We start from the raw sequence: 16,163 nt of genomic DNA, 5'->3' as shown, positions 1-16,163 counted from the left end.
TTTATCTATTGTACCCTATTTGTAATGTGTCTTTTCTCCCAGACACTTTTAAGATTTTTCTCTTAACACTAGTTTTAAGTAATTTGAAGTGCTTTGGTGTACTTTTCTTTCTGTTTCTTGTGCTTGAAATTCACTGAACTTCTTCAACATATGGGTTTATACTTTTCATTAAATTTGGAAATTCAATTTCCAAAAAATTGGATTTCTAGCCATATTTCTTCAAATATATATTTTCTTCTGTCTCCCTACTTTTTCAACTTTTTCTGAGCCTCAGTTCTACATAAGTTATACTGATTAAATTGTTCCACAACTCAAATGATGCTCTGTTGTTTTTTCCCCGGTTATTTTTTTCTCTGTGTTTTATTTTTGATAATATCTATTGCTATGTCTTCAGGGTCATTAATCTTTTCTTCTTCAGTGTTTAATATACTTTTAATCCCATTCAGTATAATTTTTTTCATCTCTAAAAGTTCAAATTGGTTCTTTTTTTAGACCTTCCCTGTCTCTTTTTATGTGCATGCTTTCCTCTACCTTTTAGAACAAGAGAGTATAGATTTACTAGCTGTCTTGATGTGCTTGTCTACTAATTCTATTATTTGTGGCAATTCTGGGTCTATTTCTAATGACTGATTTCTTCCTATTTATTATCAATTGTCTTTTCTTGCTCCTTTGCATGCCTGATAATTTTTTATTGGATGTCAGACATTGTCTTTTACATTGTTGAGTGCTGGAGGATTCTCTATTCCTAGAAATATTTTTCATTTTTGTTCTCGGACACAACTAAGTTATTTGGAAACAACTTGATTCTCTTTTGGCTTGCCTCTACACTTTGTTATGCTGAAGACTTACTCGATGCTCAGTGTTTTAGGTCTTTGTACTCTGGCTGGTGGGAACATAAACTCTTTGTGGCCCTGTGTGAGCTCCAGGTATTGTTCTGCCTGTTTCTTTCTGATAATTCTTCCTGGACTCTCATGGTTTTCTCACAGGTAGGCACTGAGCCATATTTAGCTGAATTCTTGACAGGAATCATTCACTCTGTGTGTAGCTCTCTTCTCCCCAGGACTCTGCCATAGGCATTCTATCTGTTTTGGCTTTCTTCATCTCTGAACTCTGTCTCCTAAACTCTGAGAGACTTCCAGGCTCTGTTTAGGTTTCCTCACCCTGCAATGAACTTTTAAAATCCTTCTAAGAAGCAAGCTAGGGCAATCATTAGGCTCATCTTGTTTGTTTTCCTTCTGTCAAGGATCACTGTCCTGCACTTCCTGTTGTTCAGTGTCTAATTGTTGTTCCTTATGTTTGCCTACATTTTTTTTCAGCTGTTTAAAGTGGAAGGGTAAATCTGGTTCTTCTTATTCCATTATGGCTAGAAGCAGAAGTCCTTTATAATATACTTGATGGGGTAATACTAGTATTAGTGGTAATCATCATCATCAAATATGTACAATGATGCCAAAAATTAGTAAAACAGCTTTCATCCGTAACTGTCTTGCCATCATGACATAAACTACATGTACATGAAATACACATTTATGGGGTAATTGAATAACGAGAATAAAGGAAAGATAGTATATATCAAATGGAAAAAATGTTCAAAATTTGATAAGACATGGAGGAAGAAGGAATGGAAGGATAAAAACTCTGGTACAACTGTTTAGACCTTCCAAGTGTCTCCTCAGAACATGAGAGACAACAACTGCACTGAACTTCGTGCCTAAGTGCCATGGACGTCTGTACTGTCAAATAAAAAGGAAGTTTCTTGCCCCACAAGGAGAAAGAGAAGTTTACATAACAATAACAATAGCCAACAACATTTATATAGTGTTTACTAAGTTCTAGTAATTGTTCTAAGCACTTAACATTTAATAATCATTTAACCCACAAGGACACTGTGAGATAGATACTGTTATTAATCCTCAGTTAAAAGATGAGGAAGAGTGCAAAACAGAGTGGTTGAATAACTTACCCAAAGTCAGATAACTAATAAGTGGCATAGCTGGGATGTGAAACTCATCATTTGGGAGCTATATTAAGAATCCCACTAATTTGCAAATGTTCCACTCTGAGGGTAGATAAGAAACACAGAATGACAGAAAAAAAACAACAGAAGGTATGGAAGGGAGGGAGGGAGATGGAAAAGAAGAAAGAGGGAGGGAGGAGAGAGAGCACACATTAGAAATAAGATTAGAAATTCACAGAATTCAGAAATGCTCTGCAACTGTACTGATCCCAAGAATATCAGGGTTGTGCTGAAATCAAATCAATTTTGCTAGGATACGGAGAAAGTTACCAGGAAAGTAACAGTGAAAAGGTGATATACAAAAAGAAAAAAGAAAAAAATGTGCTACAATCAACTGGACTGTAAATAGGTGAGGGAGAACAATTCAACAGAAGGGAAGATCTCTATATAGACCAAGAAGAAAGTAAACCAAAGTGATTGATCCCATACTTTAGGCCTATCCAGGCTATGACAAAGCAGCAATGGTAGCCTGGTCTTTTTGTGGAGACAGGACCTGAAAGCTAGAGTAGATGGTTACATGCTCTTGGTGGACCTTCCGTTATTTTTGCTAAAGTTATATGCTCACCATTCACTCATCCACCCCGTCCTCTAGAGTCTGACTACTCGAAAGTATGGTTTGTAGAGCAGCAGCGTGTCCATTACCTGGGACCTTGCTAGAAATACAGAATCTCAGGTCTATTCCAGACCTCCTGAATCAAAAATTACATTTCAACAGGATGCCCAGGTGATTCTGTAGGCATAAGAAATGTTGGGGCCTGGAGAGAAAGGGGTCACAAGACAGGCAAGGTCTCTTTCCACCCCTTTCATCACTGTATTGCCAGAGCCTAGTTCAGGTCTACACATAATAAATGCTCATCACACTTTTTTTAATGAATACATTATGGCTATTATTAGTAACACTTCAGGTCTGAAAACCAGCCTTGTTTTCTTCCTTGACTACCTCAACTCAGTGAGATGAACGTGTTAACTACTACACTATGGAAACACGATTATCTCAGTTCCTAGTGAGCTCTTCCCTGCTAAAATCCTACAGCTACTGAATGTGCATCTCAGCTGGCACTAATTAATATCATGCCATGTTTTAGTCTCTACCTTTCCATATGTATGTGTCACTGTACATGTGACATCCCTCCAACTAGAGCGAAACCTCCCTGATGGCAGGGATTACCTGTACTTCCCTTAGATTACATATCCTTCCCTTAAATTACATATCTTTCCCTTAAATAACTGGTTATATTGAAAGCTATCTAGAACATACATACTCATGTAGGACAGCCTATAAGGCAAACTAAAAATACCTGTACACTGTAGGGTATAGTAATAAAGTATAAGTTTAAATACTAAGCTGACCTGGGGTCAGTTCTGACTTCCACTAGTTCTCAGCATTAAACGCATTAGATATTTAAGCCTTCTGAGCCTCAGGTTTTATCTTTAGGGTGGAGATAATGGCACATTTCAGAGTGCAGAGCTTCCTTAGATACATACGGCTAGTGCTATAACTCATCAGCTACTCCTATTCTTCTACCTTTGGAGCTCTTAGTCCAAGATATGAAATAATAATGCATAAAGGGACTATTACACCAATAACCAAGCAAGAACATGAAATATTTTTGTTTCGGTCATGTGTAGGCAAGAAGGAAAAATCAGAAACTGCCACTTTGTCTCATTACCTATTTTTCATAGAGAGTTTAACAGTTCAGACAGGACTTCCTTTACTTTGACAGAGACATGATTTACAATCTGATACACCTACCAGTTCTCTCCAAGTACTGGCTGTTTGTTTTTATAAACATGTATTTACAAAGGTTAAAGGTTGATGTCGTGCAGGTGTAATATCAGCCAGTCACAAATGATTTCTTGGAAAGGGAGTATTGTGAATAGAAGGACAAAGAGAGAGAGTAGAGTTTGAAATGAGCAAATTGCAAAGGAAGGAAGTGTCTCAAAATTTCTCTCCATATAAGAGGACTACATTACGATTCTAATAAAATATTGTAATATATTTTTCCCTCTCACAGCATCAATTAGTTAGAGACGCTTTGTAGTTGATGATTTCCTCTTTTGAAATGTAAATGAACACTTGAAAGTTGAGTCTTATTCAATCTTCCTGCAATAACTTTTATCAGCTAATCAGCTAGGTGTGGATCTCCACACCTAGTTGAGATACACACATAGTGAAATCACTGAAATAGGAAAGGAAATAGACCCAGATGAAGTACTTTCCATGTATCTCAACAGAGAGGCAACTCATTTTGGGGAGGTCATTTCTTTATCGTGCGGGATCCTCCTTGCATAACAGGATGTTCAGTACCCAAGGTTCCTGTCCTTGATATGCCAGCGATGTTCCCTAGTCATTATAGCCACCCAAAGGACTCCTTTTGAGAACCACTGCTTGCTTCACCGAGAGAAAACAAGTGCATCAAAAACTAACCTTGTCTATTTTACAGTTTTGCCTTCCTGGCCTTGCAGCAACTAGTGTGCCATGGAAATGTCTCATCTACATGTAAACAGCTGAGTTAAGATACAAATGAAGTGTGTGGTCTGCTCTGAGCCTGACTTTCCTCCCTTTCACTCAAGGCTAACCTGGTCCCAGCTTTCAATATTCGATGCCTTCTGTTCATTATCTCATTGCCTTTTTTGCCATTCACATATTCATCTTTTAACTCAACACTAAGAGGGAAAAAGAATGGAGAGAGGAGAAGAAGTATTCCCTCTATGACCTCTTTTCGTTGTCATGGTGCAGTGCACTGTGCCTTTCCTACACCAGCATGCATTTTCTGCCACCAGCATTTCTCCTGTGGTTCAAGATCTCCTGAAAAGGGCTGGAAGGAGTTACACTGCATATCAGCAAGCATTGTTCTTCGTTGCATTCTTTTTTTTTTTTTTTTTAATTATTTATTTATTTATTTATTTATTTATTTTTGGCTGTGTTGGGTCTTCGTTTCTGTCCGAGGGCTTTCTCTAGTTGTGGCAAGCGGGGGCCACTCTTCATCGCGGTGCGCAGGCCTCTCACTATCGTGGCCTCTTTTGTTGCGGAGCACAGGCTCCAGATGCAAAGGCTCAGTAGTTGTGGCTCACGGGCCTAGTTGCTCCGCGGCATATGGGATCTTCCCAGACCAGGGCTCAAACCTGTGTCCCCTGCATTAGCAGGCAGATTCTCAACCACTGCGCCACCAGGGAAGCCCTCATTGCATTCTTATGATCACATCCCCTGGATGCATTTAATTTTGACTGCCTAAGTGGAATTTTAAGTTACATTAATTCTGTTCTTAGATAGCACTTAGAAATGATGAGAGTCAAATGTTAAATGACTGAGCTTATCAGAATGTATTCCAATATTTCTCAAAGTGTGTTTCGTAACCACTGGTTGCAGGGTTATGTTAACAGGAGCTACTTGGAAAATGATTCCATGGTCAAATAAGTTTGGAGAAGGATGGACTGAACAAATTACTTTAGTGCGTGGATTTACAGAGCCTTTACTGTGTGAAGGTGGTAGGATCTCAGTACAGTGGTGAGGAATGAGTTCAGGGTTTTTCAAATGTATTTGGCTACGAAGTCAATTTTCCCACCTATTACTGGAGCAATAAACGAGAAACAAGTGATTCTAGTCTTTAAGCCACTTAAGCTATGGGAATACAGACTTTCAGAGCTGCTGATTCAGCCCCTAGGCAGTGCACTACAGGACTATAGCAGTTGGCGTCATTTACATGGTGCAATGTAAATGGAGCACTTTTATCAGTCAGAGTTCAATCAGAGAAGCAGAACCACTAGGAGGTTTATATAGTAAGGGATCTGTTACAGGGATTTGATCTTACACAACTTGCGAAGTCGATTAGTCTCTATAAAGTTGTTGTTTTGCTTCTGATGCTGGAGTTTCAAGTGGGTGGAGCACGTTATCAGGAAGACAAGAAGGTATGTAAAGCAGAGGATAAAAAGGATAAACTGACACCCATGAGCTTGAGCTGGAAGCCATGAGTTTGGATTGGAAACTGCGTTGGTTGTCATTACCTCCAACTCTGAGGAAGTAGATACCCTGCAGAGAAGCTGGATAAATTCCATCTAATTTGTGGAAGGAGAATTTCCCCTTTTATTATCTGTACCCTACTCCTTTCCCTTTTTCAATCATTCCTTTTTTTTTAATCTCTGTCCACTAAAACTTTCTCATCTCTTCTCCAAGAAAACTCATTTTTTCCCCCTTAGAACTTGTAGAACATTAACAAGTGTGTATTCTTAGATCACTGTGGCTTACCTATGTAGGTCCTGTGTGGTTTTAACTTTATTAAGTTCATAATTTAGGGATATACTGCTATTCTTTTCCAATTAGTCTCTACAGCTCTTCAAAGAATTATTTTATCTCAGATAACATCAAATAAAACAGCTTACAACTTTTTATTTGCTTTATAGTTCTTTAAAGGATACAAAGACATCATTTGTGAATAGCTGATCAAATGTTAGAATTTCTCTTTGAATCCAAAAGTCCTATTAAACTGGGATTGTATTTGAAGTTCAATTTATTTAAATGTCCTGCTTTAAGACTGACCCATGAGAGGTGGTCTGGAGAAAAGACTGATCAAGATAACATATTTTTTTCTTTCTCTCCAGGGATTAAAAACAAAAAAACAGTATTCCTCACTAATGTAGGTAGAAAACCAAGTACTGTATGAAAGAAATCACGGTTGTCCATCCTACTTGGCAAGGGAGATCTTGGAACTAAAAAAGCCAAGACACAGCCAAGAAGATGACAAAGAACTTGACAATGACGAGATTCAAATAGGAGGGAAATAACTACATGTAGTCAAGAAATGTCTCTCCCCCAAAGAGACAGACATTTCCAGATGTTAACATTTCAAGAGTACATTTGAATGACATAATGTACTGATTACAGAGGACTTTGTTTTAAGCATTATCATACCTCCACCAATAATATCCACTAGTTTACATAATTATTTAAAATAATTAGTAAGAATTTAGCAAAAGGTACTATAATGTAAGAATCCAATAAATCAATCCCTTCTCATTAATAAATAATTTTTAAGTAATTTCTAATAGAAACTCAGTAAGCAACATTCTATATGGCTGTAATGGCTAGCATCCAAATATTTCAAAATATCTAGGTTTCCAGTGAGAAAGCAAAGTTGCTATTTCTCCAATTTATTTTTTAAATAAATTGCACTAAATGTTCTAACTGTATGAAAAGTTCAATTATCTTTTAAAAAAACAATAGTGCACATTTCTGGGAAGACAATATGCCTCTTCATTTCTATAATACAATTTTGAGAGGTTAAGGGGCAGTATCTGGCCTTATTGTCTTGAATTTTATAAGCCACCTTTTTCCTCTTTAGAAGGTTTTCTAGCAGATAGTAGTTCAACAAAGACCTCACAGTAGTCAGATATAAAGATGAGACAGTTGTAAACTCCACTTGGATGTCAACTAGTCTCTTAAAAGTAAAGTTGTATATTCTAGGGTGAAATTAATTTGCAAGCTAATGAACGCTATTTTTAAAACTGTATTTTCTAATCACAATTTTATTTATTGGGGGGTTCTTCTCATTTTCCCCTTAAAATTTTTTAATTTGATAAATACTAAAACCAAACAAAAAGTAAAACCACAGACTTGTATTGATAGGTAAGTGTTTACAACAGTTTTATTTGTAATAGCTGTACCAGGAAACTACTCAAACACCCATCAACAGGTGAATAGATAAACAAACTGTGGTATGCCCATACAATGGAATGCAATAAAAGTGCACTATTGACACAACAATATAGATGAATCTCAAGACCATTGTGCTGAATTTAAAAATCTAGCAAAACAAACCAAAAAAACCCAAACAAACCATAGTATATGATTCCATTTAGATTTAATTCTAGAAAATGCAAACTAATCTATAGAGAATAACAAAAAGAGGATTTGTATTTGTCTGAGAATGGGGGTGGAGAAGGTTGGATTACCAAGGGATGAGGAGACTTTTGGAGTGATGGGGATGTTTGTTATCTTGATTACAGTGATTGTATGGGTTCATACACATGTCAAATCTGACCAAACCACATGCTTTAAATATGTGTCACTTTTTGTGTTTCAACTATACCTCAATGGAGTTGAAAAATAATTCACTCATAATAAACATAATTTCTAAGTCTTTACTGAGTGTTTACTGTATGTTCAGGCTCTTTTCCAGGCTCTTTACATTCTTTAATATTTAACCACCACCCCCAACAACTTCAAAGTAGATACCATAATTATTATATCTCCTTTAAAGATGAAGAAACTGGAACAAATAAGTTGTCCACTTTGCTCTCCTGATTGCCCAATTTTTCCACTTTCTCACAACCCAAACAGGCCATCCTGTGTTAAACCCTAATGATTGGATCCCAATTCCAAATTTTGGGAGAGAGGATATTGGATTGGCCAGCTTGAACCACCTATTTCTGATACCACCTGTTATGGCCAAGGAATAGGGTGCTGGACCCACCTCTGTGAGTGATGGTGGTCATTATCTAAGAAGGAAGCCATTCTAAATAGACTCCTAAAAAGCACTTCTAAATGTTGCCTACATTGGTGAACTCATCTTTAGAGATCTCAGGAGAGTGGTGGGAATGGAAGTATAGAGCAAGGCTATGTCTTCAGATCAACAAAACATATGGTGTTTTTATTTCTCTTTAACTGATATTAACTTAGCATTTGTGCCAACATTCCTACTGATGGTTGAAAACAAACTTACAAATTCAAGCTAATTCAATCTCTTCCAGCTTCAAAGAGAGGCTTTCAGGCTATATACAATCCCCCCTTAACTTCCCCTGGGATAGCAAATCTAATACATGATAATCCTCTGTCATTGCTGGTTTTCACTTAGAGAGAATACCTCCTGATAGCCTTTGGGGATCATCTCTTTCCCCACGATTTCTTCTCCCAAAATCCATAACCCTTCCATTGCCACTAGCTTGGATTGTCTACTATGCAGCACCCACGAATGGCATCTCTTATTGGGACCAAGAGCCTTGTTTCTGCTTACTGGCCCTCAGCACTTCTCTCAAACTTGGACGAAGTTTGGAATTCTCCCCAGGTGTTCTCAGAATACACTGTATTATGGAAATACTCAAATCTTTTCACCTAGTTTTTCCATCTGCTATTGATATTTAGATGTCATGTTGGATGCAAAGATGTTTCTCTAAGTCTTGAAAACTACTAAGGTACTTCTAGGAAACTGGGCAAAGAAATATTCTGCCCTAGTAATCCCCACATTATCCAGGGATCCTACTGTCCCAATCTTTCAAGAATTAACTAAAACAATAATGCACCAAATTCCTATTTAACGAACATCCAGCATCTAAACCACAGTCACACATCCCCTTCAAATTCCCTTCCTACTCACTTGTCAAAATTTAATTTGGTGGGGTGATTAGCTCAAACACTACTTTGAAGCAATTTTTTAGTCTTACCTAACATATGATTTATGGTTTAAATGTGATCTCAGTTCTTTGGTACTTCTCATAAAAAGGACTTGCTTTCAAAACTACTGATTCTTCTATGAACTTAAAATAAAATGAAATTTGAATCTCAAAAAGGAGCCACCCTTTGTTCTAGACTCATCTGCCCCACACCAGGGGATGTTGAAACCTGTCTCTGATGTCTGATTGACTGGAAGGATAGGGATAAAGGAATGTGCAAAATTTCTTTAACTTTTGGTCTCAATGGAATAAATGATACTGGACTTGCATGTCTTCATTTATAGTTATAAAACCTGACAAAATAAATGAAGAAGCTATTTTTAAGCATCAGACAACAAGCAGAACAGTAGTATAATTCTTGAGAGTAGGTAAAAACAAAAGACGAGCTACATATTTGCTCTAGCTCTTGACTTGGTAACCTTTTCCCTACCAAAGTGCAAGTACTGAATAGATGGGGCCAAAGTAGAGTAGCAAAGTTGTTGAAGTGAAGAGGCAGAGACCGGAGTTTGGGCTATTGAAGTGACTAGAATGTTCAGTGCAGGGCTCTGGAGAAGAGGGAGCTGCACGAAGTACGTAAGGGGCAGAGTTCACCCTAGCATTCCTGGCTAGGGGCGGGGTTGTGCATGCATAGGATGAGACTTGAAGTATCTTGCAAAAATTAGCTTCTGTGGGACTGAGCAATGAATGCATGTATGAGGGTTAATACAGTGTTAGAGCACACTCTGGTCCAACTAGACTAGAGATATCTCACTGAGCACCTGGGAATTTAACTGAGCCCTGAAAAAGGACATGCCTCAGCCATAATAACCAGATATTTTAGCCTGAACTACTTCGTAAGACTAAGAAAAAAACTGAAATTGGGGCTTCCCTGGTGGCGCAGTGGTTGAGAGTCTGCCTGCTAATGCAGGGAACACGGGTTCGAGCCCTGGTCTGGGAAGATCCCACATGCCGCGGAGCGGCTAGGCCCGTGAGCCACAACTACTGAGCCTGCGCGTCTGGAGCCTGTGCTCCGCAACAAGAGAGGCCACGATAGTGAGAGACCCGCGCACCGCGATGAAGAGTGGCCCCCACTAGCCACAACTAGAGAAAGCCCTCGCACAGAAACGATGACCCAACACAGCCATAAATAAATATAAATAAAAATAAATTAAAAAAAAAAACAAAAACTGAAATTGACTCAACCCTAATAAAACATAAAACCAAGCCTGACAGGATCCAAAGGATATACCAGTAGTTTAACTGTTTGCTAAAACAAAATTCATTACCCTTTAAAAGAATGCAGTGTTGTCCAGAATCTCCATAATGTATCATCCAAAATATTTAATATACAATAAAAGATTATTAGCCATTTGAATAACCAAGAAAGCAAGCAGTCAATAGAAGATCCAAATGTTGGGGTTACCAAATGCTGACTTTAAGCTAGCTATAATAATATGATCAAGAAATTAAAGGAAAAAATGGTGATAATAAATGAGTATTATCAGCAAAAAAGTAGGAACTATTAGAAAGAACCAAATGTAATGTGAATTCTAGAACTGAAAGTATGTTTAAAATGAAAAATATACAAGATTGCTTTAGTAGTAGTAGATTGGGGAGTACAGAAGAAAAGGCTAGTGACATCAAAAGCAATTCTACAAAGATTATTCAATCTGAAGAAGAGAGACAAGAGGCTGGGGAAAAAATAAGTAGAGCCTCTGTGACCTTTGTGAAAATATTAAGTGGTCTAACACATGTGTAATTGGAATGCTGTTGGAAGAGAAGACAGAGAAGGGAAGAGAAAAGATATTTGAAGACATCATGGCCCCAAATGTCTTGAACTTGGAGAAAAACATCAACTTGCAGAATCTAGAATCTCAGCAAAATTTAAGCAGGAAAAACTTTTTTTAAAAACTACTTCTAAACACATCATAGACAAGCTGCTGAAAACCAAAGATTAAAAAAAAATTAAAGTGATCAGAGAGGGGAAAAGGCATGTTAGATATAGGGGTACAAGAACAGGAAGGATGTCAAAATTAAAATGAAGGAAGGAAGGGAGGGAGAGATGGAGGGAGGGAGGGAAGGAGGAAGGGAGGAAAGGAGGAGGGAAGGAGGGAAGGAAACTAGCAAACAAGAATTCTACACTCAGGGTAAATATCCTTTACTAAGGAGAATGAACTCAAGACATTTTTAGATAAACAAAAGCTGAAAGAGTTTGTCACCAGCAGACCTGAACTTCAAGAAATGGTAAAGAAAATTCTTTAGGCTGAAGAGGAATGAAATCAAATGAAAATTCAGGTCTACCAGAAGGAATTGAAGAAAACCAGAAATGGCAACTGTGTGGGTAAACATTTTTTAAAATATCTATTTTTTCTTTTCCTAATTTATTTAAAAGACAGTTGACTATTTAAATACACACACTCACACACACATGCACATACATACACACAGGAACACTGCCCATCAGATTATAACATTTGTAAATGTACAGCATATAAAAATAATAGTACAAAGGGGAGAGTGTGTTAATTGCATTATATAGTTATAAAGTTACTACTTTTAACATGAAGTGGAACAATATTTACACGGGACAGTAGTAAATTAAAGGATTTATACTGTAATCCTGAGGAAATAAAAATCTTCATAACCCACTAGCAAGTGTCATTCACATGTTTATTCTTATATCTTTTCTCAGTGCCAACCAAGGTCTATGTCAGTAACAGAAACTCTGTAAGGCATAAAAATAATTTGGTCAAGGTAAACAGCTTTTTTAATGGTTTGGCATGAAACACGGATAAAATTTAATGCATTTTATATCCCTGAGTGTTATTTCTTAAACCTAAACTTTTGATGAGATCTAACATCTAATAAATCCTTGAATTGGTATGCCTTGTGGTGTTAGCTGTAACTTTCCGCTGGGAGAGCCTGTGTTACAAATAAGGAATTTTCTTCTTGTTTTATTTGTCTTTACCACTGATACTTTAGACCAATGTTTATTTACTCCATGTGTATTTTTGAATCAAGGTCACATAATCTCAAAGAGAATTTTAAAATGTAAAACGTGATGGCATACATTGGTCATTAGAATGGCTACTGAAAACTTTTTCATTAACTATACTAAATAATATAGGATTCCATTCTGTAGCAGAAAACATACTTTCGAAGGGTAAGCACTCATCCTATACCGTTTCCATCTGGACCCAATCCACCAATCCTTCAGAAAGATGTACTCTACAAGAGTCCTCAAATCCAATAATCTAAGTTGGTGACTTCTCTACACACTGATTAATATCATTTTGTGCATTATACATATAATGTCACTGTTATACAAACAATGGCAAGGGACAATGCAATGCTTTTGAAGACAATCACAAAAGACTAATGTGATAGCACATAATTATTTGTTAAAGAAGGCTCTAGCTTCACACACTCAATTTTATTTTAAAAGAAACAAGAAGATGAAACATATGACGATCTTGCAGGGATTTTTTTTTTTTTTTTTTTTTGGCAAAGATAGCTTTATGCTGGATAGTGTGCCCTTAAAGATTCTATTTCTGGATCGGATTTTGATTAGGAACTAGAAATACTGCTGTATGAGTCAAAATAAAGGGAATGGAATTATTACTGCTGCATGAGTCAAAATAAAGGGAAATGGATAATTCAAGTTATCTGCTTTTAGAAAAGAAAACAAAAAAAGAATTTAACAAGAAAACTTGAGCCTGGAGACCACATTCCTGGGTCTGAATTATTTAGCTCATTATTTGAAATGAGCACAACAAACATAATTTGGACAGGGGATGCTTTCAATAACATGTTTATTCTCCTTGGAGCTTAGTCAGACCAGTCTGACCTCTGAGGCTGGCCAGTAACTTTTGGGCTTCATTTTGGACCATCTATCTCCAAGTCTGCTCTATCTGGGACCCACTGGACTTAACTCCCTTTTTACTTCCTATCATCCACTGTGGTTTATCTTATTCATCCCAAGGCCCAGTCTAGCTCAAGAGACTAAAACCCAGTCCAAATCAGACTCCATCACCCATATGGAGAATTCTGTGACCCAAGTACATCTCTAGGTGGGTGAATGAATGATTTAAAGGTTGGCATCAGTATGGAATACCCTTAATGCAATGTCCAACCAACAGGGACACTAGTGATACACAACTGGTTCAGGATAAAATACTTGATGCTTATTTTTATCATCTTTCCTGATGAAGTAGATGAAAAAAATCAAATACCATGCTTATTAATTTCTACAGTTCTCATTTTAAATGATTGCTAAAACAAAGACAGGAAAGGAATTTAAAATGAGTTGTCTAACTTCAAAAAATGGCGTCTTCAAAATGAAAAAAAAAAAAATTCCATATAGAAAATTCAAATAACATCACCCACTCTTGAAGACAAAAGCCAATTCAAAGAGCAAAAGTGAAATCAAAGGGCAGTGAAAGTCTAAGCAGAGAAAAATGATAAAATAGAACAAAAGAAAAATTTTAACTGTTAGGACATGTTTAAAATATATCAGTCAAAACTGGATAATATTTCCAAATTAGAAATGAATTGTGTCTTCATAAAAATTCCCTCCTCAGAACTATTCTTCCAAAGGATTTTAAAGTTTGCAATTTACTTAACAAATACAAATAAATGTATCACAGCTATTGCAAAAGTAAAACAAGTAGAAAAATATGTATAAAATAAGTGGAAAAACATGTATAAATCAAGAAAAATCAAAGCATAAATCAAGAAAAATCAAAGCATAAACCACAATCAAGAGTAAACCATAACCTCCAAAGTTAGAAATGTGGACAGGATTTGAGTTATAGGTTGCTCTGGGGACAGATAATTAGAAACTAGTTTAGTTGAACATAAATAAAATATGTAAACATAATTACAGAATCCAAGGAGAGGCTTCATCATCACACACTCAAGGTAGGAATGGATTCTCTGCCTTAGAAATTGCAAGGAAGAAGAGGTTATACAATTTGTAAACTTACAGAGATCTAAAACCATTTGGAATGTTAAAAAAAAATAGTTTCTGTGGAGGAATAACGTGGATAATCATATGGTCTATGATTAAAATACAACTGAAAATAAACTAGGAGGAATAACATGATCAGCAGTGTTTTGGCTCACTCATTCTCGCCTGAACACTTGACTATTTCTTCTCATCTGGACAGTGCTTGCATCTTAGGTTTCTTTAGCTCCGATGATGTCTCTATCGTTTTAAGATCACTGTGATTGTCATTTACCAAACATCTTTCTGACCCCACGAATACATAAAATTTAGATGACTTGCTTTTCCAAAGGACAATGCCCAAACTATTAAGGGCATTAGATTAAGTCTCCAATTTATGATGAAGGGACATAAAGTGCTATAACTAGAGAAAAGAGACAACCTAAAGAAACATCGTAATCAGGTGTTTCCTGTGACTTTGGGACAAGGAAAACACCACTGGTTTTTGATATGCTGGTTTTGTTTATCCAACCATTGTTAATCTATAGGTGATCATGTCGTACACTGAGCAAGATGCATAAAACTTAGAGACAGAGGTTGAGCCCTGGGGGGTTGGGGTGGAGGTGGTTCTAACCTTGTCAGGAAGATAAGACAGGTTTACACAAGACCACAATGGAGATGATGATGCCACAAGTCCCAAGGGGGATCAGAGAAGGGAATGATCATTTCTAGACATCAAGAAGGCTTCAAGATGGGGGTGGAGGTGGGATTTTGAGGCAACATTCTGAAATGTTCATAACAAAAGCAGGTGAGTTCAAGGAAGAGCAGTATTGCATTAGCTTAAAGGGAAAGAAAGGATAGGCACCTCTGAGAAATCTTAAAACTTTAAGCCACAGTTTGAAAATGATGTTATCGATTCTGACCAGTCAAGGTCTTCCTTGGCTATTTAAGGAATCTGAAATTTATCTTTTGCTCCCAGTTTTATTGTTTTTAAAAACCACGTTGATCAGTCAATTTTCACGTGAAACTGGAAGCAAAGTAGAAGAAGGAATGAAGTTGGGAAAAGAGGTGAAATGGATACAAGTCGATCAGATAACAGACAGTTTCCAGGTAAAGACACTGGAGGAGGCAAACCACTTTGGGTTAAAAAATAAAGATTATTTTTTATGATGAGAAGAGGGGATATGTGTATACGTATAGCTGATTCACTTGGCTGTACAGCAGAAACTAACACAACATCGTAAAGCAACTGTACTCCAATAAAAATAAAAATTAAAAAAACCCAACAACAACATTTAGGAATGTTGGACTATTTATTATCACGCATTCCGAAGGGTTATGCTCACTGCTGTTAACCTTCTGTTGAAAACAGTACTATCTTTGCCTAAGAATCTAATGACAAATCCTCTTTGGAATGTGATTCCAAATTCTTTTGGGAATACCTGCAGACTCTCAAAAGAACGTGAAATGTTTTCTTGTTGTCTATAAAACGTTAGAAAAACTTGCCTTTTGAAACAGCAGCTGCAGGGTGAACTTCTAGAAAATAAACCCTGAGAGGTTTCTCTTCCTTTTCTTTTAACCCAAATAGCCTACGTATATTTTTCAATCTCTTCTTTCTACATCCTTAATATTAACTGTAAGTGATGAATGGCGGGTGTGGAAAGAAGGAGACTGGAGAAACTCCGTCCATTTGAAAAGAGTTCATTCTTTTCACCCTATTTTGCAGAGTGTCATTTTAAATAAGTGCTGGGCTGGAGAAGCTTTTTATTGTTTTGA

Source organism: Balaenoptera ricei, chromosome 11 (genome assembly GCF_028023285.1).
Source record: "Balaenoptera ricei isolate mBalRic1 chromosome 11, mBalRic1.hap2, whole genome shotgun sequence".
Lineage (NCBI taxonomy): Eukaryota > Metazoa > Chordata > Mammalia > Artiodactyla > Balaenopteridae > Balaenoptera > Balaenoptera ricei.
Note: the sequence above shows the minus strand (reverse complement) of the source record.